Genomic DNA, 27,382 nt, shown 5'->3' on the forward strand with positions numbered 1-27,382 from the left:
TGAGGTTGGGTAGGTAGTTTACCTTTCTCTTGTTGCAATACACCGATAGCCGTTGTTAATTTACCCACTTGATTCTTTATATCGTTCATCGCCTGAGCAGTTTGCTCATTGGTGGTCGTTTGCATTTGACAGAATGCATTCAAAGTATCCTCCAAAGAACGTCGTGGCGGCGGTGCTGGTTGATGCTGAAATTGGTTTTGCCCTTGGAACTGGTTTGGCGATATGAATCCAGGAGGTCCTTGAGATGGAACCGTAGGGAACCGTGGTGGACCTTGAAACTGAGGTTGGCGCCAAGTTTGATTCTGAGGAGGAGGGGCTTGAGAAGTTGACGAGCTGGTCTCATTCTGGTTACCCCACCGGAAAGCCGGATTAGACCTCAACCCCGGATTGTAAGTATTGGAATATGGATCCCAACGTTGATTCAGAGCACATACTTCTTCGGGGAGTTGATTATATTGATGTCGGAGGGTGGGGATGGTATGACAGTTGTCGGTCGAATGACCCGTAGTCTCACAAATGACACAAACTTCTTCCACTTGGCGAACCTCCTTCACTTTTTTCACTTGGACCGAATCTAGCTTCATTTTGTCCAACTTTAACGATAACTCATCCAACCGCGTCTCAAGACCGTTATGCTCATTCACCGAAAACTTACCGGAGCCTTCCGGTCCTTGATTTCTCATAGCTTGGTCACCCGGATCAATGTATTGCCAAGTTTGAGCTCTCTCGGCCAAAGCATCTAAGAATTCCCAAGCGGCGTCGGGGTCCTTTCCCATAAAGTCACCGCTCCCCATAGTGTCCAGAAGCTGCTTAGACTCCCGATCACAACCCAAATAGAAATAGTTGATCACAAGATACATGGGAAAATTGTGGTGTGGGACAGCTGTAAGTAAATCCTTGTAACGCTCCCAATACTTGTAGAAGACCTCCTCATCTTTTTGCTTGAAATTCTGAATTTGATCCATGAGAAGCTTGGTTCGGCTGACTGGAAAGAACTTCGTGGTGAACACATCTTGCACTTCCCCCCATGTCAGCAAAGAGCGGGGCTTCAAAGAATGGAACCACTGCTTAGCCTTGTCTTTGAGCGAGAAGGGAAATAACTTCAAGCGAGCTTGATCTAGCTGTCCCGGCCCGGTCACAAAGGTGCTAACGATAGTCTCGAATTCCCGAATGTGAGCATAGGGATCCTCCAATTCACGCCCCCGAAACTCTGGTATAACCCGATGGTACTCTGGCTTAAAAGCAAACGCATTGGCGGCAGTGCAAGTGGGAATGGCTATGGGGGAGACATGTGGACCTCTTTCTGGCATTAAATAATCGCGCAAAGTGCGCGGTGCCGGTTGATCTGCCATTGGGCTTAATGGAGGTGATAACTCGCGAGATGCAGATCGATGTAGCCGATTCGATAAGGGGCTACGATAAATATTGAGCATACAACCTGCACAGACCAATAAAGCAGACTAGAGGGGCTATGCCGCTGCCTCATTCTCAAACAGTTCTGTGGGGTTATGCCACCACCACAGCTATATAAGCAATAATAAATAGAAAGTAAAAAGACAATTGATGCTCGACTAGCTTCGTTAAACCTCAAGTCGAATTGGTGACTCAGTTAGAGGTATCCGCTAAGTTGAGTTCAATACACATAAAAGGAAAATTAAATGGAGTACTTACAATGGTTTGTCGATCCTCCAAATAAGCTAAATAAAGAAATCCACGGCAACGGCGCAAAAAATGCTTAGCCTCCAAACCTCGCCTTCCAATAAGGTTGAGAAAAACCCCAAGCGTAGGGCTAAGTCGTCGGTAGCATAGTAAACCGGCAAGACCGGGATCGTACCACAGGGAATTCGCAATATAGCTAGTTTGGATTGTAGGTTTAAAAGGTAGACTGCAGCGTTCAAGACGGCCAACTTGATTTTGCTTAGAATTGGTGAAAATCGCCCGGGCAAAAGACTAGGAAAAAGCTTAGTTAACTTAAAAGAGGCAAGTCTAAGGATCTTCTAACCCTTGACAGAGGAGGTTACCGGTTCTCGATTATAACTCAGGCGAGAGTCACGACCGCGTGCTCTCGCCCGGAGAATTTAACTTTTATGACTACGTTTAATGAAAGATGTGATTAAACGGAGGCGAACCAACTTATTTGACGAATTTATCGAACACATAGGAGGCCACGAACCCTCGGGGAGCCGCTTGCCAAGACCGCTTGACAAACGCCTCACCAAGTAGTTAACACCCCTTTGCTTAGACCAAAAATGCAAGTTAAGTTCTATTCCGTAAATCATGCTTTTAAGCCCTAATATTTGAAAACCAAATAACCACCTAAGTCCTCGGGAAAGATTATCCCAAGACTTGGCCAAACGACTACTCACACATACTTAAAGAAAAAACCAAAGCATAGAAATAAGGCATGAATTTAAACCGATAGAAATGAAAATGAAGTTGATTTTATAAAGGATCTAGTCCGCGGCTACAACATTAATAAACGAGAAAACATTAAACAACAAATACCTTGAGGAGTTCTTGAAGAATTTAGCTAGAAAAGCTTGAAAGCCATTAATGGAGTTCTAGAAAAATAAAAGACTTAAAGTGGAAAGTAACAAGATGATCAAGAAGAGAGAGAGAGAGAGACCCTATTTATACAAGGTGGTCTCTCTCTCACAAAATATCCCAAAAGCAACCAAAAGTGGAAGATATTCCAAAAGTAGAAAAAGCAGCAAAAACGTGGCTGTAATCTGCAGTATGAACCGGTACTGGCCAAATCCCAGTACCGGTTCATAGGTCTTCAAAAGCTGGAAAAACGTAGACTCTGGACAGCATGAACCGGTACTGGCCAAATCTCAGTACCGGTTCATAGGAGGCAGAACTTCAGATTTTGCTCAGCTTTGGCCTAGACAGCCCGACAGCGACCCGACAGCCTCTTCGCACTGGATTAATCACCCGACGGGGCTTTGTGGAACATTGCTTCACTGCCCCGAACTCTTTGATACTTCCGACTACGATCCTTGGCGTTAAGAACCGCCTTAGCACCGCGTATTACCTGAGACAACCAAAACAAACCCTTACGTGCAAAATGAGAAACAAAAGATAACTAAAGCAATCAAAATGTTACAAAATAGGGAACCAGAGCACCAAGATTATACAATCTTGGTTGCTCATCAGAGAGCGAGAGGACGATGAAGACGATGACGATGACGTAGCAGACGGCAATGAAAAGGCAAAGGACATGTGATTTTGTTTAACTATACTAAGTTTCCGCAAGTTTCGACGTAATTACGTGTTCAATTTGCACAGATGGGTTATTTTCGGTTTAATAGATTGATATTGTTTAATCTACCCTGTTGTTTTCTCCTCTCCTGTCCCTTTTGGGGTTCCATCGGTTCCTGCAGAGCAAATCTTTCCGTCTAACGCTCAAATCTATGGCTCGTGCTCCTCCTGAAAAGGTTTGGCTCTATTCTTGGTTGGTTTTTTCCAATTTATGTTCTTCGTTGTGGTTTGCATGTTGTTTGGTTTGGCTATTATGGCTGCAATTTTTTTTTAGGATTTGTTGGTTGTCGATCGAAGGTTCTGCTGGTTTTTTGTGTTTATTTTTCTCTAAAGAATAACTTTTTGGGCCTCTCTTTGTTATTGTGGAGTCTCACGGCATGTGATTTGATCCAAGCAGCGATGACAATGAAGAAAGGTTATTTTCCCAATTACTGTTTCCCCTCTTTTCTTTTACTGTTTGTGGTTGTTCTATTGTGCATAACTTTATAGATCCAACGAATACGAATAATATAAGTAAAAGAAATCAAATGACACATAACAAGGGAGAGACAAAGCATCTGATATGTTTCTTTGATCTTTATTAATTATTTCGTACTTTTGGATTTTTCCAGGTGTGGGTTATTAGAAACATGAAGGTTTTAAAGTTTTTAGTACCAATCAATACCTGATTGCTCCTACATCAGAGGATATTAATCGGTATGTGTTGCTCTCCGTGGTTTTCTCCATCCTAATTTTTCCTAGGGTTTTCCCTGTTTCGGATGAGAAGGTTTGGGTAAAAAAGCTGTTGGGTTACTGTGTATGGAAAAGGGCAAAGAAGAAGATTTTGCATTTAGACCTTTGTAAGGCCGGATTGATTTATTTGTTCTTTCCTTTTTAATACCATTATTTTTCTTTTAGTGTTTTGTTATGCTCGGTAATGATAGAATTCTGCCATGTTTTGCTCCATTTTATTGCAGATGGTATTTTAACTGTTGCTTCTGTCTAATCTGTAGCAAGAATCAAAACTCAATGCCCTGCTCCTTCCCAAGTGTCTCCAAAAACCTTAGCAATTTCCTTAGCAAGACCAGCTAATTTAGAAACATGAAGGTTTTGAAGTTTTTAGTACCAATCAATTCCTGATTGCTCCTACATCAGAGGATATTAATCGGTATGTGTTGCTCTCCGTAGTTTTCTCCATCCTAATTTTTCCTAGGGTTTTCCCTGTTTCGGATGAAAAGGTTTGGGTAAAAAGGCCGTTGGGTTACTGTGTATGGAAAAGGGCAAAGAAGAAGGTTTTGCGTTTAGACCTTTGTAAGGTCGGATTGATTTATTTGTTCTTTTCTTTTTAATATCATTATTTTCTTTTAGTGTTTTGTTATGCTCGGTAACGATAGAATTCTGCCATGTTTTGCTCCATTTTATTGCAGTTGGTATTTTAACTGTTGCTTCTGTCTAATCTGTAGCAAGAATCAAAACTCAATGCCCTGCTCCTTCCCAAGTGTCTCCAAAAACCTTAGCAATTTCCTTAGCAAGACCAGCTAATTTATAACTTACCCCAAACTTCTGCACTATCAACTGCTAAATTACTTCTTCTACTATTGTGATGATTCATTGTTCTTAAGCACCTAATACCAGATAGTGTATCTTTCAATCATAAGTCATAGTGAAACAAAATGACTCTTCCGTAAGATTATGTGAAACAATGACACTTCCCTTAATTTCTAGGGCTCTCAACTTTAACCTCGAGGATTATAAGTAGACGAATAACAAAAAAACTCTCAATCTTGTGCCTGTACCTAAAGGCACGGCGTGACGTTTCACATTGACTGACCTTCACCTCATATATACCTGTCACAATCTTGTGTTTTTCTTTCCTTTGATACATGTTTTATGTAGCAGGAAATTGGCCTAGGTCAGTGACTAGCCAAGTTGTATACCACCTCCGAGACGTATCTCCTGATAGTGGTCTAAAAAAGTTTTCATTTTTCATTGCAATAGTCTCTTTCTTCGATGTATTGGACATGAGTACACTTACATGTGCCTTATTTGACTTGTTTATGTACATATTTGGCTTAAATCTCATCTATGTCTGGATCTTATTATGTCCCGTTTATTTTTCTTCTTCTTCTTCTAGAGCTGTACTCAAGAGCGCTTGCTTCAAATAACTCATCAAGTTTCATCTTCAACCCACCTATACTAGAAGCAGCTACACTGCCGGCATGGTAACTGCTCTATTACCTGTAGAAGAAACTACTTAGCTTACCATCTTTATCTCACTTAGAACTATTGCAGGTGTGTAGTCAATGCCGGCAAAATGAAACTCAAAAAATTGCCAATCTCCCTACATCAGAGGCTGGAATGTTATGTTATCGTGTATTGAAGTACGATGTCGAGATCGACCACTCTGTAAGGAAGCTTCTCTATTCCTTTGGCTGTTTTATACTTTTATTTTATTTAAATTATCTCTGGCAAAACATGTTGTGAATCTGTATGCAGTTTTTTCACTGAGCTATGTCACCTTTGCATTTTAAAAAACACCAATATATTTTAAGGGGTTGTGTTTGTGTTGCAGCCAGAAAAGTATGGCATGAATGCTCGCAGCATTACGTTTTGAAATTGTAAATTTCTGTGGGTTGATACTTTTCTTTCGATTCTAGCATTTTTTTGATCGATAAAAGTACTAACAATACTTTTTCCAGTATACTTTTAAGATGTTCATCAAGCACTCTGACACCTTTTGCACACACAAAACCTGTAGCAATGAAAATCTTGGTTTTAAGTTTTATCTTTGTTGCTTAATACTTTTTCAGTGCTGCCCTTGGAGTATGCATATATGCATGTGGAATGTAAATTGACCACGCTATTAAGTGACTTGTGAGATCGTCAATAGAGTTGATTGTGATTTCTTCCTTGGTATATTTGGATGATGAATAACAGAAGATTAGAGTCAGTGGATATGATTCTGACTTTTGGAGAACATAAACCTAGCAATTAATAAGTAAAAGATTGTTCAGAACAAAGTGCAAGTCAATAATGTCGAGTTGCTGCTTAACAATTGACTTCCTGTTGTCCTTGCCCATGGCCATTATCACTCTTCTATTTACCTTTTCCAACTTAGTGGGTATTCTGATGATATATTTATATGGATATTCTGATTCTTTTGTTAGAATGGTGCACCGATCGGCTAATTTATAATTTGTAGCTGTATTGAATTGTTCTATTTGCACGAGCTAGCCCTTCTTAGGAGTAAGTATGAGAAATGACAATGAACCCCGTATAGTTTCTATGTTCGTTTCATCGATACCTCAAATCAACAATCGTCTGTCCAAACACATGCTGGAATGAGGTATGGTGAATTACATATAAAAATTCCCCCTTTCCAACCTCACTTATTTTGAGTCAAGTAGACTTATTTTTACCAATTGGAAAAGTTGATTTGATAAAAACAAATTGTAAAATTTTATTTAATAGACAGTTTTTGTTTTTTTCCAACACACCAGCAGCCAGCAGGCCAACAAATCACACTCCGGCAACTGAAGAAACTTCTAACAACCCCAACAAGAACAAAAAGTCAACTTCCATAACCTCCGGAGCTTTGCAAGCTTCTGGCATGAAGAATTCCCAATCAAAAGACTTCCACTTTGTCTAATTTGCACGAACTCGACTTTAATGCTATGCCTTTTGCCAAAGTCGTGTAATTAGTTACCAAAGATAGGAATATATCTAAACCATGGACTACAACAAATTCTAGTTCTAGCTACAAAAATAATTTCCACAAAATAATTTTTGTCACAATATGTTGACTTGTTGTGACGAAATGTAGTTTTGTAGTATCAAGCCACCGACAATGGAGTTATTGTGACAAAATAAATTTCGTTGCGATATTTTGTCACAACAAGTACGGCGGGAAAGTTTTTCGGCTACGGAAATTAAATCTTGCCACATAATAATTTTGTCACGATTAGTTTGTCACAATAAAGGCTTGCTTTTGATATACCGTGACAAAATTGTTTGTCACAACAAGAAATTATTATTGCTACGATTTGTTTTGTTGCGATTTGTTTTGTTGCAAAAGATTGTGATGGTACTTATAGGAACAAAAAAAACTCCTTGCTACTGATGCAGCTACTTGCGACAAAATTATTTGTCACAATAGATCTAGTTGTTGTGACAAAATTTCATGCGTGGCAACAAATATACAAATGAGAGCTCTGTGATAACGACATTAATTTCGTCACGATAATTAGTCACAACAACTATAGTGGGGAATTTTAATCCCCGTCGTAGAAATTGAGTACGTCATGCTCAGTACATATATTTGCCACAAAAAATTTCTGGCAATATAGTTTAATAAAACTTCCTTGCAAAATAAAAAAAAAGTTAACTGTGAATAAATATTTTTCATAATAAACTTGATCTCATACTACCAGCCATATGATCAAATGGAAAATGATTCACTGCTATAAATTTGAGATCTCCCAGCGATTTTTCTACTAACGGCTCGAAAAAGCGCTCTAATAAAAGGTCTACACCAACACTTTTTCTAGCCGCTGCTAGAATGGGCCTTTTCTAGTGGCCCAATCAAAAGCACTGGAATAGATCAACCATTTTTCAATGGCCCAAAAAAATGCTCGAACTTACCTGGAGTTTACTAGCAGTTCAAGAAAAGCGCTGGAATAGACCCTATTAATAGACCCAAAGAAAAAACACGTGCTGCTCAAACAATGTATAATTTTATTATATGTTATACATTTTCTAATATTCTTCGATATGATTATTTAGCAGATCTCAATAAGACAAAACTATTTTAACAGTAGAGGCCATTGATTTCGTTGTGCTTATTGATTAAATCATTATCGTAAAAATTTGACTCGATCAAGTTTAGAAAACTCTTTGATTGGGATGCAATTTATTTTTTTGATGATAGTTATCGTCCGATCACATGTGTAGCGATACCCAATCAACTTCATTCTTGATATGATTGAAGAACTTCGTAATATGTAGAAGATGGACGATTCAGATAGAAAATTAAAGACTCTGGCGGGGTCAAGTCTTGCAATCTAATACTTTAATGTCTAGGGATGTATCAAATGTTGTCCGATATTTGATGATCTCCGATTTTGGTGACAATTATGAAATTAGTGAGACATGAATACCTAATGGTTCAGATCGACCGCTGTAAAAATTGAGTTGGTTATCACCTTTAAATTCTATACGTTCAATATAATTGTTAACAAACTAACTCTTGTGATGTACTTGAACGTATGGTAGCCATTCGACCATGACATAATTACAACGATCTAGACTGATGATTTTGTTTTCTTTGTTGATTATATCATTCTTGTAAAAAATTGTCTTGATCGGGTATACAAAACTTCTTTATTGAGACATAATTTCATTAAAAAAAATTGGTTTTTATGTCCGATCAAGTGTGTAACGATACCCGATTAACTTTGTTTTTGGTATGGATGATGTACTCTAGAATATGTAAAAGATGGACAGTTCCAATTGGAAAAAAAAGACTTAAGTAGGGTTGGGTATTGCAATCTAATACTTTAATTTCTCGATATGCATCAACTGTTGTTTGATTAGGCGATCGTAGATATTCGATGATCTTCAATTTTGGTGTTAATGACGGAATCAAGGAGACATGAAATCCTAATGGTTTAGATCGATCATTATTAAAATATAATTGGCTGATTAAGTTTACAATTAGGTGGCACTGTGCGATACGATATGAGGGCGCTTAATTATTTTGACCCTAATTATACAAAATAATTGAAATTCCAAATTCTATTCGCGCCTCTCTCTCAAACAGATCGTGCGCTGAAGAGAAATCCCCAAATTCCTAGGGCACAGTAGCAGTTCGTCCTTCCTCCGTCTCCCTCAACGGCCTCCATCCCCACCAGTCCGTGCGTCACAGTCCTCCAAGCCCTCCCTCGTCCGTTCCCAACGGTTAGTGATGCATCTCTCTCTCTCTCTCTCTCTCTCTCTCTCACACACACACACACACACACACACGCATGCACGCACCCCACCGACCTCGGTCGCAAACCACGCCGTGTTCGGCCAGCACTCTTGGAACCGGATACCCTTTTTTTAGTTTTCTTGTTTATTCCTTGATTTTTCACCCTATTGACATCTTGGTATAGTTCGATCAACATTAATAGGTTTCTAGTGCTTCAGCCCCAATCCAGGGGGCTCTTATTTTGTTCCCAACTGAACTTCATTACGTTCTACAGCTCCATTGCCTAATCTATGGTAATTTGCATTAATTAGGTTGGAACACATTTAATTATAACCCCAGGTTATAACATTTACTATTTCTTTCTCCGTGAGGAATTTTTTAGTGTGGTCACCAGTAACAATATTACTTGGTGGTTTATGGTTTCCGGTTTCTGGTTCTGTTGTTAGATGATAACTAAAATGTGCAAATTAGAAACAGAACTTGAATGAATTTCAAGTTTTGCTAGAAAATTTCACATAGAAACTCAAGAGAAATTAAGGTACAAAGTTTTGCACACATAGAAACGCAAATACGCAATCATCTGTGGAGAGAGAGAACTTTTCAATGGGTCAACTAGAGCCCATTAGTTGAGGAGCTGCATATGTTTGGTATTTAGGTATGTGGAGAAAATCCACAGAGGTATTTGGAGGCATCTGCCATATTAAATGAAGTAAAACGTGCTTCTTAGTCTGTAACGCATATCTGAAGTTTTTAAAGTGTTTAGCCATTGTTTGTGGCGAGTCTGTGGAGATGTCTGATTAAAATAGCATGCTCAATCAACTGACTTTTATTTGGGGAAGGGGGAAGAACATGGAAAATGGTTGAAATTGTTCAAGTAAATAGTTGGAAAAGGCCACTCTGCATGATACCCCTAAAGTAGGCTTAAATAGTTGGTCATCTTCTTTTTCTTTCCTTTGTTTCACCTGTCAAATCTTGGATATCTTTCGTTTTAACTTAATAATTCTTCTACACAGTTTCTTTATCAATCTACTTGTGTTCTTAGAATGTCAGTGATCCCTTAACCCCCTAAAACCTTTTTAAGTATCCAGGTTTAGATATTGACAAGTGAGTACTGCACATATTTCTCTCTGTTCTTCTTGAACTTTGCATTTAATCCATGAATTTATCAATGTATTGTTTTGAAATTTTATGTGCAGTCTTCAAAACTTGGAGTGCTGCCTTTTTGTCCTTTTCTCCTATTTTCCCTATTTTGAAAAACCTAATCTGATTGGCGATGAAGTTGTTGGGAAGTGGGGTGTTTGTTCAAACTTAGTCAATCGTAACATTTCGCTTGTTGACATCATTTAAGTTTGTTTGATTGTACTGTTATACTTGTCGGCAATGGGCATGATTTTTTTCTCCAATCTACATATAATGGGCTTATACATGCTACTGGTCTTAGTTAAATGGTCTAGATGTTTTTCTTTTTCAAATACTCTATGTTCTCACTTTTGTTGCAGATTAATTACACTTAAGGTACACCTTTAGTAGTTCTCTTTGGGAGAAAAAAAAATCAATTGGTGTCATATTTCCCTTGTTCCTAGAGTCTTCATAGAGGAGTTGCAAAGTCGGACTAGGTAGTGTGAGCTTTATGTGTATCCTGCAAGAATAAGAGTACGTCATGGTGATTTCTGATGCTAATAGGCCTTTATTCCTATTTTACTTATATCAAGTTTCACATTGGCTTGAACCCAAAATTTTTTTTGCTCGCTTAGATCGTAACCAGCTTTGTTTGAAGTATTGTCATATTCGATGTCCAATATATTGCATTCCAGATTGTTAATTACTGCTCTATTTCATGTCAGATAGTATAAAAATTTGTTGACTTGCTGCTTGAATAATGTGTGCTGCTATAGTTCCATGGAGTCTCTCCCCAAGCTAGCGATCTGAGTGTATAAACTTAGCCATGAAAAAATATTAGCAGCTCTTTTATGCCATGGGGGGAGTACCGCATATTACATGTAAGCTAGCTCTTTAACTCTCTCTTCTTCGAGCATGCCGTTATTAACATCTTTAAAGTGCTTGCAAGCATGATGCAGTTTGATTATTTCCTGAAAATATGTTCTTCACTACTGAAACTAAACTCTTGTTGCTGTAAATATTTGTACTAGGAAAGAGGAGGTTGATTTGAGTGCTTGAAACTGTGATATAAGTGCAGGAAACTGGTGTTACATGCCAAAATTTGGTGGTGTTCGCTGAAAATGTGAATCAGACATATGAGTCTTAGTTGCTGAAAATGAGAATCGGGTGAAAGAAACACTACTCCAATAATTGATGTCAAAAACATCTTGAAGTGATTGGCGATGAAGTAAAAATGTTTAGGTGAGGATTGTAGATGCCCTACTGCAAGTGTTCATTTGTTTAAGTGGCGGAACATTGGTATAGATAGTAACTTAAGATAGGTTTCATAAATTTGATATAGCCGGCAATACTTCTTAGTGTTCCTTGCTTCAACCTTGCCCGTTCATCTCGTTATTTGATATTCTTTTGACTCATAGGTGGTGGGCAGAATTATGCTGTAAACAGATCTTGCTACCTACAGACACTGGTAGAATTATCTTTTATGTTTTTACCTATCTCCTTACTTCAAATATGGAGAACTCAAGACAATTGACCAAAGAAATGTGCTCCATCACTACTGAGTATGGTTGGTGTTCTACCTTGTGGTTGTACTATCTTTAAGGCAAGCTCATGGTATTTGTTGTTTTACTATTTTCTTGTTGAGAATCGACTAAGATAGCCTTAATCTCAGCACCTTCGCTATTCTAACGTATGTCCTATGTTGTTTAATGCAGCATATATGCGCTGGGCAACGCAAACTCTTTTGGGACATTGAAGGAAGCTGGACGGACAAACTAATTGTTAGGGTCATTCATTGTATTTAGTACCTTTTTTTTTGTAGCTTTCTTTTGAAAGAGGGAGTGAACACGCAGATTATGTGTGAGGACATTTAGTGAATTTCAATCTATTCTTTCTTGATTTTGTGATGATTAATAAAGTTTTGAATTATTAACCGACTACCTGTTCAGTACTTGGATTCAATTTTTTGTTTGAATTCTGTTTATGGTGAATGGAAGTTATGATAGTCCTAATTATATACAGGACTACTGAAATTAGGTTCTGAATTAGTTGTGAACTTGTGACAAAATAATTGTGATAATTGTTCTTTTGTTTTTTTGCGACGAATGGGTATTTTCTCACGACAAGCTTATAATGACAAAAATAGAGTACCAATTGTAACAAGTTTGTTTTGCCTCAACAACATTCTAACGACAAAGTTTGAGTTTTGGTGACAAAATCGTTTGTTGCCGATGTTAGTTTTATACCTTGTAGAAGTAATTTATTGTGACAAACGCCAACCTAATGGCAACAAAATAAATACATTTTGTGATGAAATATTTTGTCACTACTAATGAAACATTTTTTGACAAAATCTTTTTGCCACCATAAATTTTGATTTCTTGTGACGGGTTTAAAATTTTGTCACAACAAACTTATTGCTACGGGCTTGTTGTGACAAAAGGGCGACAAAAATATTTTGTCACAATAGCTATGTTGTGACAAAAAACAAACATGTAGTGACAAAAAATTTGGTAGCCAAATCTAGAATTTGTTGTAGTGATGACTTGTACATGTAATTTTTGCTATGATCAAATTCTTGGTCAAACTAATGCATATAACTTCTGCTATGATGACTACATACATAATATTTGGAAGACCCAGAAAAAGATCTCCACAATTGACATGATGGATGTGCTTGCATGTAGCCATGCATCTAGTATAAGCAAAAAATGTATTTCTCTGCAGATTGCAAAAAAAAAACGATGCATAATTAGGAGAGAGGAAAAGAAAATAGGAATCTCTTCGAATTATAAAAGAACAGTGCACATTTGAAGCAAACAAAAAAATAGGCTTCTCCCCATATTTTCATTGCATCATATAAGCCTCGGCCAATTACATCTATCCGATTAAAGTATGTTTAACAACCATCCACAAAGTATGTTCTACACTCCAAATTCCCAACCTACATAGTCGTGGCGGCATATGGGGCAATGCGTGCGTGATGTCAACCACACAATGATGCAATGGGTATGGAAAATGTGATTGCACGCAGGGAGGACTCGCACGTTGCACCCATGCTCAAACGGTTCTAGGCATATTTGACATTCTGATTCGCCAAATCCGATTGCTTCATCGACTGGAAAAGCAAGTAACGGAAATTGCTCGATCATGATTCGATCAAGTCCGTGTGCTTGGGCTGGTTGGGCTGGCTGTGCTACGGCTAGCTCTATCTCAGCTTGCTCAGCGCCAGTGGCCTCCTGAGCATCCTGATGTGTGTATCTCCACCAACACACAAAAAGAATGCATATGACAAACATAAAACTGCCGGTAGCCACTAGTCCTAAGATTAAGTATTTGTTCTCATTGTAAGATTCGACAACATGACTCCAGTCATCAGTACTCTTTTCTTGGGCCTGATTTCAAAGATCAAAACACAAGTTTGAGTAAATCCCGTTACGTAATGGCTGATATGTAATTAAATTAACAACAGTACCGGAGGTCCAAAATCCCGTTACAAAATGACCGATAGGAAAAGTAAATCATCTACTTAAGCAGTGTCTTGAAGTTGGATTCATGGGGTTTAATTTAACATGGGTGGGGGTGCCCCATTCAGTGAAGAGTTTGTTTTCTTGGGAAGCCATCTAAGAAAACAAAAAACTATAGGGGTCCAGATACACATAATCTTATTTAGTGAAGGGCAAAGTATCGATTAATTTCCTGTGTTTTGGGCCTTTGGCAACTCATGACCTTCTTAACATTTGGAAATGATTTTCACTTCCTCTTGGTTTGGGAACAAAGTACATACTCGTATTTAGTGAAGGGCAAAGTATAGATTACTTCCATGTGTTTTGGGTAGGGGTGGCAAATTAAACCCAGACCCATTAATTAGAAAATAGACCCAATCCAACCCATTTATTAGTTGGGTAAGAATAGATTCAAACCCAGCTAACCCAGTATTAGTTGGGTCATAATTGGGTATCAATTGGGTCAACTTAAATGACCCAATGGGCAATGAAAGTAACCCACCAAATTTCATCTCTTAATTGGTCTCTTTTCCAAACCCAGACCCATCAATTGGTCTCTTTTCCCTCTCTCTCTCTCTCTCCCCCCCCCTCTCTCTCTCTCTCTCTCTCCCCCGCTGGTCTCTTTTCCCCCTCTCTCTCTCTCCCCCCCTCTCTCTCTCTCTCTCTCTCTCGCTGGTCCGAATTAAAAATCAATTGTGACCGGTAATAATTATTTTGACCAGTCAAAATTGAAAACACATCTCATCCATTAATTGCGCGAATGGACCCGTAAAATTGTTCTCCGCCGTGAATAAATTTCTCTCATAGTAGTCCCACAAAGGGTTTGGATTAAAAAATTGACTTATTTTTTTGTCCTTATTCAAATTTTTTTTCATTTTTTTCATTTTTTGTCATCTTTTTGTGACTTATTAATTTGTTTTGATGAGAGGAATCAGAAAAGTAAAAAAATTCGATCGAAACTTAGAATTTTTTGAATAAAGACAAAAAAAAATCAATAAGACAAAAAAAATTACTTATTCTCGTCTTTTTGAAAAAATTTATGAGTTTCAATCATAATTTTTTTTTACTTTTCTAATTTTTCGATCATAATTTTTAGTATATATGTAATTGGGTTAATGGGCGGGTCGGGTTTGCTTTAAAATAAATGGGTCGGGTTGGGTATGGGTAATTAGACTCATAGTTAATGGGTCTAAATGGGTCATTGACCCATTAAAGACCCAACCCACTAACAACTTACCCAATTTGACCCAAACCCGCCCGTTTGCCACCCCTAGTTTTGGGCATGTGACACCTCACCTCCCTAACATTTGGAAATGAGCAATTCACCTCTTCATGGTTTGGGATTAAAGTGTTATCGTTACATTTTTAATCCAAATTAACGGAAGGTGTAGAACACATGCTTGTGATGAGAATATGAATGAAAAAGAAGATTAAATAAAGTTGAACTTCTATGTAAGAAGACAACATTACCCTTCTTCATCACGAAACAAATTTGCAATAGTAGCCATGGCCGACCATCTGCAAATCCGACGACACCGCAGCTCGTGCTCCGGTGTATCCATTGTATTGCTCCCTGAACCGACAATGACTCTCTCTTCTCTCTCTCCAACGGTGATGTTCTACCATGTCAACACCGCTGCCCGTGCTCCGATAGACGATTCTCCTTCGTCTTCAATCATTGGGTGGATCTTAAAACTCATTGATCGAAGAAGAAAAGGGGTATTTGGCACCCGCGATCGAAGGCTAAATGGACATAGACCCAACAATCGGAAATTTTTTCTCCATGTTCAAAAACAATAATCGATCTGTGTGCTGGGAAATGTTTGGATTTTTATTCGGTGTTCTAACTCAACATAATCAATACCTAATATTTAAAACATCCAGTATATTATTGGGTTGAAAACCTCCAGTACATTATTGGGTTGAAAACATCCGGTACAATATTTGAAACAGAGCCTTAAGATACTATTTTTGCTTCAATTTGTTTCCATTGACATGCGTAACATGCTTTTTCTTTCTTTTTGTTTTCAAAATATAAATTGTTTCTTGTATTTTCATGAAGAAAAAGAGTAACACTTGTTTTTTAAAGTTTTTTCTTTTTAGTTTTACGAATAATTCTCTAACTCAATATATCCAATAAAATAAAAGCAGAAAATAATAATTGTCTATCTAAAAATTTTATGTAGTAGAGATCATGAGAATGGAAAAAAGGGAAATACCTGCCCAAAAAAAAGAAGAAGCATAAATCAACCATTGTCAAATTAGGATGTAGTATGTAAAAAGGACAAAGTGTATCACAGCCATTTCAGCAATTTCTGTTAACGTTGGCATTTTTGTCCGAAACCACGAGGAGGTTAATTGGTCATTTCTAAACGTTATGGAGGTAATATGCAAACGGTCCAAATCACAAGGAGGTAATTCATACTTTGCCCTTTAGTTTTTTTTTTTTTTGATTCGTTACTTTGCCCTTTAGTGAATTCTCTTATCACGTGTCTAATAACAACTTGAAACACTCGAGATTTGGTCCTTAATTTTCAAGTGACGCAAACACATGTCCTCTAGCTTCTCTTCATTTAAGAATTATAGAGAATAGCGATATTTTTTATGAGAAAAATAAGGGACTCACCATTTTGTAGTCTGGAAAGATGGATCAATTAATCGGTGCCTTCAACCTGAAATCAGAGAACAATAAGTGATCTGTAAGTTCAAAGTTGACTCTCATTAATCCCGATAAAAAAAAAAAAGAAAGAGAGATGACAAACGCTTTAAGGTGTCTCCAGGTATAAGTTTGGGACGCTAGTTTAATTTACGGACGGTTCTTTAAATTCTTTTGTTACATTTTGTTATACTCTTTCCAACATCAACTATTTTAGTGAACTAAAAAATATAAACCACCCGATATATAGAAATCAATAACATCTTGAATGACAAAATGAGATGATCTTCTCATTCCTTTCAATAACAGAGAAGGTCAAACGGAAAAAGAAAAGAAAAGAAAAGATATACTCAACATATCTTATCGAGCAATGCTACGTCCACCGAACGGTGACCGACCACGGCACATGTGTGGGGCCCACTCCGGGCCCCACACAGATAATCCGAGATGTTCAATAAGTTAAAAAAAAAAACGAGTGGGACCCGTGAGAAATCACCCCTTTCCGATACGTGTAAGTACTCAATCCAAACTTCCAAAAAATCAGATGATCCGAGCCGTTCAAAAGAGAAAGATTGAATTGAGCACTTACACGTATTGAATGGGGGATTTCCCATGGGTCCCACTTGGTTTTTTTTTTAAAATTATTGAACGGTTCGGATTATCCGTGCGGGGCTCAGAATAGGTCCCACACACGTGCGGTGGCTGGTCACCGCTTTTGGGTTCGGTGAACGTAGCATTTCTGTATCTTATCTTACCAATCAATTGTTCTACAATCCCACGTGTTCATGGAATCATAGTCAAAGCCGTACAGCTCGTTGCATTCGTAGACAATGATTATTGAACATAAAAAACTAAGTAGATAACTATCTCAGACATAATCTCTAAAGCTCCATGTAGTGTGACAAAATTAGCTGGCTCAGAATCAATGTTACTTTTCTCAATGTAGGTATCTCCAATATTAAATGATAGAACGAATCCTAGTCTCCAAAATGCGACACGAAATCTCTATTTCTCCAACATGTAAGGCATGGATACGGACAAGTTGAAGCTATGTCTATATATATGCATGTCAAAATATATTGTCATGTTTATACCGCCACAAGAGTGCACAAGTTATGAAGAATCTAGATTGCCGCGGGGCTCAAGAATTTCTTAAGAAATAGGACTTGGGCACGATAGGAGTCAAATCATGAAATATTTACGAACTTCCAAGTGAAATATTTAAATATGATGATTAGTTGTAAATATTAGTACTATCTTTCCAACTTCGTATATCATAGTGATACTAGCTACTATCTTGAATTCAAAAATCAGTGATGAAATATGGTTAAACTGCTATGGAGTTCCTGATCGATCTCCATCTATGGAACTCCAACACCTTCTTCATGATTGGTCAAAAATGGGGAAACGTAGTCCAAATCAGTGATGAAACCCTCAAAGGTTTGTCTTTTACTGTGGGCAAAGAACTAATCTCCACAAGAACTATGGACGCCATTAATGAGGTTATTGAAGTGGAATTCGGGCCGTCAAGCTTGATGTTCACCAAAGAGTGAAAATTGGAAACTAAGAATGCAAGAGATGGTGGAATCGTGACAGTAGAAGATGTAGAAGACGTCGTTGTTGAGATCTGTTGAGATCGACAATCGAAGAACACAAAGAAGAAACAAATCAAGAGACTTTCGTCTTTTATGGCTCTGATACCATAAAGAATTTTACAGAAAAGTGATAAGATTCAAAGAAGAATTAAAGAACCTTAGAAAACGATCAATAACAGATATATTTTCTCTCTCTCTCTCTCTCTATATTCCTTGTTCGACGATTACAAAGCAGATCTCATTAGAGCTCTTTAATATCCCCCAACTCAATCTACAAACCAACTTACAACAGAAAAGGGGGAGCACACCCCTGCCAGCACAACTGCCAGCTCACTTTTTCTAATCAAGACACTTAGTAACTAATTGACTAACCACTAACAAATCACTAACAAACCAAATTAAACTGTCATTAGTGAGTTTTGCTAACAGAATGCACTGGCAAAAAGTTTAAAGTCAGAATCATGGAAGAACAAACGGTGATAAACACAATTCTTAGAACTGATTGCACTTGCAAGGGTTGTTGGGCGAATGAAGATGAAAAAGCTGCTGCTGCTGCTGAAGATGAGGACCCTCCCAGTAAACAGAACAACGAGAAGAATGAATATCATGAGGGTCCATTGTGGAGAGGAAAGAAGAAATGGCCATAGATGAAGTGGTTCCTGATTCACAGGATCTCTCACCCATACAGACAAAACTTATTTGCAATGATCATGGGTCCAATGTATTCTCATTTCTAGGGGCAGTACAAAAAATTGGGGACGGGGTGTGTCCATAATTGAGTCAAAATTGAAACGCAAAATGCGTCCATGCAAATTGAAGCAGTGCAATGGCGAGAGATAACAGATCAGATACTACAGATCTATATCATAATTAGTGAAAATTTTCCTGAGCCAACCTTGATCAGCCTCCTCTGGCAAGTTGTCAATGAAAAGAGTGAACAACGGTTGATTATCACTCCCCAACCCACCATTTTTAATCCTATGTTTGTTAATCACAGGAACCCATCCTCCCACGCTTGGCCCCCGAATTGCCATAGCCGCACGATTTACATCATAACAGAGATCACAAATAGCATCCGAAAACCAGTGCCAACCAAAATCGAAACGACGCAAGCAAGCAAAATCGAAACCACAGCCAGCCAAAGCTCACGCAAGCAGAGCAAGCAAAAACAGACCCAAAACAGAGTTGAAGCAACAAGCAGATCAACCAATCAAATTCGAAACGAACTGACCTTACAGTGGAGATCGGGCGACACAGAGATCCCTGCAAACAGACAGCAGCGCCGATGAAGGAGCAGACCCCGACCGGAGCAATATAACGTCGGCGGCGAGGCCCTGTAATGGCCCCTGGGGAAGCTTAGGCGGACTACGATGATGGCCGGTGAGAGGCTCCCGTTGCCCTAAGACGAGACCCAAGCCCGTCGCCCAGTGACGAAGAGACCCGAGTCTGGGAGAGGCAATGCGGGATGTAGCGATTAAGGGGAAAAGGGTAAGATCTAGGGATGGGGAGAACGAGGTAAGGGGGATATCAGGGAGGGAGGCTACCGCCAGGAGACGGCGCTGGGAGCTTCATAAATACATGACCTCGAGTGCACGCTGAGACTGAACGAAGGGGCCAGTGAGAGACCCCATGGGAGCTAGGGCAAAACTTCTTCTTTGTCAGTGATGACATTGTGAGCAGCAATGGGGAAAAAAATGGGTGGACTTAATTTGATGGTTAAACTCGTTCTTCGTTTTTAGATGGCGACAAGATGGCAGACCCCTTCTTGAGGCTTTCTCGCTAGAGTTTGCTGCTTCGTCTTCATTCTGATATCATTTTCTTCTTTTGCGATCTCTGGCCAAGAAGAGGGAGAAAATCAATTTCTTTTTTATTACTTCATCGGTCCCATAATATTTGTCCGGTCCGCAAAACGGAGACTATAAAATAATGTATTTCTTTCAAGAAAAAATTCAAATTTTTTTCATAAGTTAAAAAAACTCGTCAAGATCTAGTAAATTGTTGAATTTTTTTCCAACTTTTCTTACAAAAATTGTATTATTTTTACGTCTCCGTTTTGCGGACCGGACAAATATTATGGGACGGAGAAAGTAACATTTATGCAAGAGAATTAGGGTGGTTGGGTTGTACTACTCCTAGCTACTATAAATGGAAAGTGAGTTTTTCAGCTGGAAGGGAACAAATGCGTGAAACACGCCATGCATCGTACCATCGCAGAGTTTACCCAAAACGGCAAAAAAAAAAAAAACAATTTCAGTCAACAAGTGCTGCCGAACAGGGGACCATGCATGAAGTTAACTACACTACAAGCCTGCATGAAGTTAACTACACTACAAGTCTACGATAGTTCTCTGCTTCTCATCACGTGGCCATTTTAAGTACTCCTGGATCTCTTTACGCTTAACTTTGAACACTTTTTGGAAAATAAAAACTTTTAAATTAAAAAAAGTCGTGGTTTTTTTTTTTTTGTGGTTAAAAAATGATTATTTCTTAAAATATATGGATAAATTTTTTTTTTTATTTTTCTGATTCGTCTCGTCGAAACAAATTAATAATTCATAAAATTTAGCACAAAACTAACAAATATGAAAAAAAAATTGAATAATAACAAAACGTGCACTTTTTAAAAGTAAATAAAGTGTTAGTGAAACGGATCCTTAGTCAAATATAAAAGATACTTGAGTCAAAACAAAAAGTTCCAAGCTGATAGGAGAATCTTTTTTTTCATTATTAACGAAGAGAACCCTAAGAAAGTTCCACAGCAACACTCTCTCCCTTCGGTTGAATGTGAACCGAGGAATATGAGATGCTTTTGTTTTGTTTGCTTGTCGTACTTTTTGGTTTGTTATTTTCTGCATTTTTGGATCAGTAGTATCCGCTTTATTGTATTATTTTATAAATTATCGGCAATTTTTACTGCAAAATCCAAAATTTCTGCAAAAAAGTAGGGCTCAAACTATCCAAAAGTTTTATAATTACTACTTCAGTAGGTGAGAAGCTGAGTAACCTAAGTTGAACTTGGTTATATATACATAATACTATGAGAAAGCGATTTGGCCAAGTGGCCAAGTGGGTATAAGGAAGCAATTAAAAGGCTTGTTCCTAAGAGTTTGCAAGTTCAAATCCCATGAAATCCAACATTTCAAACCTTAGGGCCATAGTAGGTTTGCGTGGTCATTAACTTTAGGGTTCCAAAATTAGTCGAGTAACACATAAAGTGGTCCGGACATCCAATTATAAAAAAACATATTGGGTCAATTCACTAAACTATGAATGGTACCCTGCCACGTAGTTAATGAAGAACAACCTTAAAATGAGAAAAGGCTTATTAAAAAACAGGAAAGATGCTCTCTGAGACTTTTAGGAGTATCATGTGGATTTTGTGCAATAATTGGCCCTCTTAGACGCATAAAAATAAATGCCATCAATGTTATGAAAGTGATGTATATATGTCTTACCACTTGCCCTTATGATGTACGATCTTTAGGTCATCTTTCCTCTTAATAAAATTCTTATTTCATTTCGTGAAAAAAAAAGTATATATGAAAAATGAAGGGGGAAAAACTCGATGTTTCTTTACTTGTGTAAACACAAGTAAGATCTAGCAAATTAATGCAATTAAACCAAGAAACCTAAGTGGGTATTGTGAAATTAAATGCAAACATTACCAATATTTAAGATGAACAAAGAAGGGTACATGATTAGTTTTCAATAGCTGCAAATTTGTAATAATGGGTTTTGTGACAACTACTGCAAGAAAGCATTTTGTACAAGTGCAAAGTGCAACCTATTTTTTACTTACATAAAAAAAAAAAAAAATGCAACCTATTTTGTAAAGGTGCGACGTACCTATGATGTGCTGCTATTTCTTCAAAAAAATTTCCACATTACTTTGTTCATGTTTACGTCTTTTTTTCAGAAAATTTTTTCTTGAGGGAGTGTGCATGCCGTAAAAAAGTGTCTGCGGAGGTGAATCTCACGGGTCCAAAGTGTTTTGGAGGGTCAATCTATCCTGAAAAGTTTGTTTAAAATCCGGATCATTGATTGTCGAGACGGACGAGTGAGATCTTGCGGCTCCGTAAATAACCTATTTACAGTGGCTTTGTGAATAAGTATCTCTCCTTTTTTCAAAACAAGTTATATGTGCTAGTTTTGTTCAATTATTAACCACTTCACATAAAGTTCATCATTTTTGTGATCACAACGACGGAGGCTAAACATTCCAAATCTTGGTGGGTCACTGTGGGTTATATATGCCCAGTCTTTTCCTTCAGGACCCCGGAATTAGTCGACATGCGCGCAAGTTGGCCTGAACGTACGGTTATAAATATATATATGACTATAATAACGGAAAAAGAAAAAACAATATCAGGACATGTCATCAGCATTTTCTATTCTACTATTATGGCAAAGGACAGAAAAGGAAATCAACATCGTAATCCCATTTAATTAGGTCCTAAACAAACCTGATATTAATAAGCACAACATAACACTCCTACATTTTTTTTTGTTATTTTTTTTGTTGGTGTTTTTTACATTTCATAATTTTTTTATCGTAGATTTCTATTGTAAGTTTTTGAATTAATCATTCATTATGACAAGAGAAATTCGAAAAGTATAAAAATGAGAATCAAAGTTGAAAGAAATTCATATAAGATGACAGTACAGACAAAAATACAGGTTGTTTCATTTATTTTGTTTTTTGCGAACTCTTTTTTGCTTTTGGTCACAATTTTTATTGTTAAGACTCGTTTTTTCGAGACGAATGGATAATCTAAAAAATATTATGTGAATTTAACAAAAATGAATAACATACTACTAAAAATAACAAAAAAGAAGAAGAGAAGTACGGGTACAAATTAAGTGATCCATTGTCAAAAGAAAACACACTTCTCTGCCAAATTTTTGTAGGGCTGCCAACAAGTTGAGTCAACCAGAATTACAGAATATATACTTAAGTTTATGTGTAGCAAGCTCAAGGATCAAGCCCAAAGAATATTTAATGAACCGAACTAGTACAGATTTGAGTCGAGCTCCAGCTTATTCGTGCTAGAAATACCGTACATTTGTGCTCGACGTATGAGCTGGGGCGCCGGAGGCTTATTGGTTAGGTGATTATTGATTATTACTTTCTGATTTGCGAACAAAGGGGGGCTTTTATATGTGAGCATTTTCTTGGACTTGTTTTTTTTATTTTTATTTTATCCTTTCTTGAACTTGTTTATTTACTCAATTTCATGATAAAAATATACTAATATATACTATTATAATCATAGTACAGAATTGGAAATCACAAGCCCGTCCGCTGTGAGCCTTAGCCCAGGCACGAAAAAGGGAAAATGACAGCCCATGACATTTTGGGGGTCCAAATTACAAATAAGGATGAGCCCATTTCAAAAAATTTACCGAGTATAAAGCTACTCAAAAAATTTACATATTTTGATAATTAATACCTGTTAATAACATGTTGAGAATATTTATTAATGCTGAAAATGTCGTTGGCTAGTATTAATTATCAAAACACGTCATTGGCCGTCATTTTTCCCACGAAAAACACCCATCTAGCCCACTTATTGTCAGTAGCGTCCTGGTGCGGCTTCTGGGCTTACGCCCAGGCAGGTCAAACCCAGTCCAGCCCATTTACTTCAGCTAGTGTCCTGGTGCGGCTTCTGCGCCAATGGATCACCAGAATGCAAAAACTCATGGCAATTTTCTGAAGCGCCACAAAATAATAATAATAATAAGAATAATAATAATAATAATAATAATAATCATCATCGCACCCCAAACAAGAGACAAATACTGTAGTAACATAACGGACTACGACGCTATTCTTTGGGTTCTCTCATGCTAAATGATGTAAAGAAGTGATGACAAGATAACTGTCAATATGAATGTGTATTTTTTTTTTTACATGCTAAGTTCTCCAATTATCAAGCAACAAAAGTAGGATACCATTTAAGCTCAATCAGACTTTTGACTTACTAGGCTCCAAGGGATTGGAATGAAAATGAATAAGAACATACAATAGGAAAAAAAAACATTTATAGCTTTCACCTACCCATCAAAGATTTTTTTGAGCTTCCGTAATATGTTTTGTGATTTGAACAACAGATATGAGTTTATCATACTACTGATGTGAGCCTTTTTACAATTGTTTGTGTGCCTTATCAATAAAAGTGGGCTTACTATTATATGTGAATATCTCCTCCTCTCATCAGGCCGGGTGATGGTTGAAAAATGAATTCCGGTGATTGAATGGGAAAACCATCTCAAAGTTGCTGCTAGCTACTGAGTACTGTTGCATATCAGCAACTAGATTAGTAGATTTCATCTTGGGCGAAAAACCCACACTCTAGCTAGGTAGCCCAAACTTCAAAAGTTCTACTTTACTAACCACAAAGACTTTACTAAGTCCAAGCCCAATTGTAATGGCCCAAAGCCGAAAACTCTTTGGGATCAATTGCCCAGTCCAAATATGACCACGTGCCCGATCGATCCGGGTGTATACTTGGATGTTTTCTTAGCATTTATCATCGAATTTTGCCATTTTTTTTTACCATAGTAGTGATAAATTTTTACCATCTAATGCGCTCAAAACAATGGTAGTCATAGCAATCGTATTATTACGTATAATTCCCAACAGTTGGTAATGGATTTGGAAACACAAATAAAAATCCGTGAAGGGTGTAATTTAGGGGAATGATATAGTAGCTGTTGTTTGGACAAAAAAAAAAGGATAAGAATTAGGAACTAGTTTTTTTTTTTTGACATCAAAGAGAACATCATTTATATATATGAAAGAAAGATTTCAAGGATTTAACAAACTTAACCACATTTCTTCTTTTATGTTGTTAGTTGTTTTTTTCTCGTGCACGATCACACTGTGTTCTGTTCCTTAAGCTTTTTGGCCTTCGCATGTCGTCGGCGCTCTTTATCTTATAGTTGGCAATTGCCTTTCGTAACCAAAAGGACTTTACTCCAACTTTCCCATGCGATTGCCTTCGTAACCAAAAGCTCAAAAAATGATTTGTGTTGCTAAAAAAACCCTATTATGATTTCTCATACAAAGTCATGTTTATTCGTGCCATAAGGACAAAGGCTCATTTTGCTACTATAGGGGGTTGTGGTCTCCCTCTCTTGGGGAGCCGTGGCCACCTGATGCCGGCTGTCAAGGCGCGATGCTATCAAGACCACTTGAGCAATCCTTGGCTATTTGGCATCGTTACTTGAGAAAACACAACCGCCGGTAATGCTCAGAAAAAAGACCGAAATACCTCTGTAACAGCATGCTATTTTAGCTGGTCTTGGCAAGGCAAAGCACGACTCTACAGAGTAGAAACTATATTTCCTTGGCTGGTGGCCTCAGTTACGACAGAAAACACAACCCGTTGGTTATGCTCGAAAAAAAGATCGAGATGCCCCCGAAACGGCATGCTCTTTTATAGGTAATAATAGGTTCCATGCTGAGGTTGCCGATATAAAATAAATAATAATAATAATAATAATAATAAGATTCCAACTCCATATAGGGCGGTTGGAGGTGAAAAATGTGCCCTTAGTTAGGCTTGAGTATCTTTAGTATCTCGAATTTAGTATTACGTACACATTTCAACGTCAAAATGAAATTTCATTGCATTTAGTACGATTTTATTGTTTCAAAATGCATTGATTAGTATTTTTTTCAAATAGTTACATGTTGTTTGAAAACAGTTAATTAGTGACTAATCCAATGAGGCTAAAACACTACAACTACAAGGAAAAATGTGTTTGGTGACCAAAAAGTGGCGACAAAAAAATAAATTCATTAAATTCGTCATTGTTTTGACAATTTCTGCGACGAAATTATTTTGTCACCAATAATACTTATTTAGCGACGGAAAAAGTATTTTCGTCACCAAGGATACTCATTTGGCGACGAAATACATTTTTCGTCACCGAAAGTGTAAAAACAAAGAAGAAATTATTTTTCGTCGCCAAAGATAATCATTTAGGGCAAAAAAAAAAATTTCATCGCCAAATGCGGGCCATCCGAACACGGCACTTAGTCTCCTCGATCTGGACAAGTGGAACAAAATAGAAGATTCTTCACATGCATAATCAAACCATGCATTCATGTAAATTTGGGACTGCAAACGAGCCGAGTTGAGTTTTACTGTGCTCAAGCTTGTTTATTAAGTTTTTAACGAACCCGAACTCGAGCTCAGCGAAAACATAATGAGCAAAGCTCGAGCCAAGCGGGTAGTAACTTCACATAATAGAGACAAAAAAGGGAGTGTACGTGGAGAAATAGGGAGTGTGGAAATCAATCTCCTTTGTAGTTTTTATATACAAAATGGATTTTTGTGTTCTCGCTTCTGCTAACTCAAGTTCGGCTCGATTCTTTACGAAACGACCCTAATATTCTCGCTCGAGCTCGTGATTAACTTAATGATCCAAGCTCGAATGAACCCTTGCTGAGCCGAGCCTCAAAATACTTGTGAACGGCTAGCAAAAGAGATGAAGCATAATTCAGGTCCAGCCAGAGCCGGCTAATGGTATAGGCGGGAGAATCACGGGCTTCGAGCCCCCAAAAAATGTTAAAAATAAGGGCCCCAAAATCCTAGGATATATATATATATATATATATATATATATGGTCCAAATTTTTTTGCACTAAACCTTCTTTACACAAAGTAAGCCCAATTGAAATTTAGGAACTACAAAATAGGCTAAACGGTGGAATTACTCGTTAAAATCACTGCGGCGATTGAAAAAATAAAAGAAAAGAAAAAGAAACGCCAATTCAAGGGACAGAAGAATACATGAGCCGATCCAAAAATGAAAGAAAGAAACGCTGCTTCACACTTGAGTGAGTCACTGGTGAAGCAGCTTAACTATATATGGAGACTTAATTAGTACGTTTACATCAAAAAGTGCGAAAATACTAATTTTGAAATGATAGATTTTGAGATATTGTAATAGTTGCATTTTTTTTGGATAATTATATGCTTCTATTTTGTAATAGTTTTTTTTATGAGACTCTTTGTAGACCACTTTTGTATGGAAAATATAGGGAGGCCTTGTTCAAAAAGTTCGCTTCCGGCCTCCAAAACTTATGAGCCGGCCTTGGGTCCAGCCAGAGAACAGTCTTTGAGTTGGTGATCTACGACCTCTTGGACGACATCCGAATCGCCGGAATTTTCCTCCAAAGGAGAAAAAAGGGCTTCTCATTGTTTTCAGTAACCAAAGCTATATAGCAAAGTTACTGACAGCAAAAGAAAAGCCAAACATCAAAAGGCTAAATTAAAAGCATAACTGA

The 27,382-nt window shown here is 37.6% G+C and overlaps 2 long non-coding RNA genes across 6 annotated transcripts; both read left to right on the forward strand.

The window, feature by feature from the left end:
* Nucleotides 1-3,202: 3,202 nt before the first annotated feature.
* LOC131316555 (uncharacterized) lies at nucleotides 3,203-5,885 on the forward strand. Its single transcript, XR_009197172.1, has 5 exons — nucleotides 3,203-3,437; nucleotides 3,873-3,896; nucleotides 4,348-4,408; nucleotides 5,375-5,462; nucleotides 5,533-5,885. It is a non-coding gene; the product is annotated as an uncharacterized LOC131316555 (long non-coding RNA).
* Nucleotides 5,886-6,467: 582 nt separating this feature from the next.
* LOC131316556 (uncharacterized) lies at nucleotides 6,468-12,260 on the forward strand. 5 transcript variants are annotated; one of them, XR_009197177.1, is made up of 3 exons: nucleotides 6,468-6,586; nucleotides 9,059-9,195; nucleotides 11,104-12,260. It is a non-coding gene; the product is annotated as an uncharacterized LOC131316556 (long non-coding RNA). The 5 variants fall into 5 exon arrangements; XR_009197176.1 differs by lacking the exon at nucleotides 6,468-6,586 and having other exon boundaries at nucleotides 8,979-9,195; nucleotides 11,104-11,569; nucleotides 11,746-12,260; XR_009197174.1 differs by lacking the exon at nucleotides 6,468-6,586 and having other exon boundaries at nucleotides 8,979-9,195; nucleotides 11,053-12,260.
* The last annotated feature ends 15,122 nt before the right edge of the window (nucleotides 12,261-27,382 follow it).

The sequence above is a fragment of the Rhododendron vialii genome, chromosome 2a (genome assembly GCF_030253575.1).
Source record: "Rhododendron vialii isolate Sample 1 chromosome 2a, ASM3025357v1".
Taxonomy (NCBI): Eukaryota; Viridiplantae; Streptophyta; class Magnoliopsida; order Ericales; family Ericaceae; genus Rhododendron; species Rhododendron vialii.